Here is a 1,631-nt window from a genome sequence, read left to right as displayed (position 1 = left end):
GTTGTGAAGACCTGAAAGCAGAGGGGACAATGTTCAAAGTCACTAGCCAGTGACTACCGTGGAACCAGATTGGAACCAGGCGATGTCGGGTGCAAACAGGCGTTGTCGTATAGCTTCTCTCTGCAGCCACGTGGACACTGGGGGTCGAGGACGTCCAGGAGTCGGTCACGAGCTGTCCCAGGCAGGCTTCTCGCTGTTGGCCGTGTTGGCGACCTGATCGGAGCAAACAGGCCTTGGCTAAGGCAAGCCACGCAGGAATCAAAAGATGCTTTTCACTCGGACCAGCAAGGTCAGAGCGGGTGCTCCTTTTTACAGGAGCGAGGGCAAGTCTAGAGCAACCAGACCCGCAGTGTAAATTGTAGTTGTAGTCGCCAAGATGGCCGCTGACCACGTGGCTAGTGGCCGGGATGGCGCGTCGAGTGGCACAATGCAAAAAGGCCCCACGCAGATCGTGGAGATGCTGGAGGGCTCTTCTTCGGTGCAAGGGCTGCTCGGTGGTGGGGGTTCTCAGTCCCCAAAGCACAACATCGAGGATGCCTCAGATGCTGCGCAGTCAGCTTTTCGGGTGTCTTCCAAGAGGTCCGGTCCCACGTCACTCGTTTCCTCCACGGGTCCCTTCTCTGCAGGGACTGTGGATCGGGCTGTGAGAGGTCTGGGAGTCTGGTTCTTGTCAGGCTCTGGGCTCGGGCTCCGGCGGGAGGCGGCGGCAAAGCAGACGTCGAGTTGCTGGTTGGTACCTGTGTTCACAGGGTGGCCACTCCTAGGCCACAAGGGAGATTCTCTCCAGTCTTCTGAGCAGCAGAATGTCGAAGTCCAATCTTCTTCTTAGTTTTAAGTTGATTCAGGATGATCTGCTGTGCAATGGCACTGCTCCCACTCTTATTCCCAATCTGAGGGGTGGATCACCTACTAGGTCCCTCCTCTGGGAGGAACCAGGAAGGGGGGCGTTTACACCCCCTTTCCTTTGTCCAGCTCCTCGCCAGGCCTGGGTCTGGAAAGTCCCAGGACCGGTTTGGACTGGCTTATGCACGGGGACACCTTGTGTGCCCCGGGCATGTCTGATTCTATTCAGCCCTGTCCTACCCAATACACAAAACCCTGTCTGGGGTGGTGCTCGCACCTCCCAAGGCAGGAAACCCTTTGTCCAGGCCACCATCTGCCGAGTTTCGGTCAGCAGCAGGAGGCCAGACTCGTGTCTGTGGTGGCAGCATCCATTTTGTGATGCTGAGGCTCTGTTTAACTTTAACCGGGGTTAAGGCTACACACATGTCGTGTCCCTCTAGAAGGGTGGAATGCTATCCCCGTCGACAGAACTGTCGAGGGGATAGTATTCCAATTCGTATGACACCTTACTCGACATGTTTTGATAAAGCCAACCCAAGGATAGCAAATAACCGCGAGCATTATAATGCACTTAAGAGTATATGGTATGGCAATATCCCGGAACAGCTTAGGGAGTGGTTCCCAACAGCTGCAGACAGGCTCAGCTCATGCTAGAGCACCATCTCACATATTTCCAAGCACTCTGCCTCCAGGATTGATGAGGCCTTCCATAGGAGTGGCTGATAGGAACATATGTGTCCAGTTTAAGGTCAGATATAGGGATACTATACCTAAGTAAGAGGTGATTA

Source organism: Lissotriton vulgaris, unplaced genomic scaffold (assembly GCF_964263255.1).
Source record: "Lissotriton vulgaris unplaced genomic scaffold, aLisVul1.2 SCAFFOLD_8227, whole genome shotgun sequence".
NCBI lineage: Eukaryota > Metazoa > Chordata > Amphibia > Caudata > Salamandridae > Lissotriton > Lissotriton vulgaris.
The sequence above is the reverse complement of the archived record's forward strand: the minus strand, read 5'-3'. Positions refer to the sequence as shown.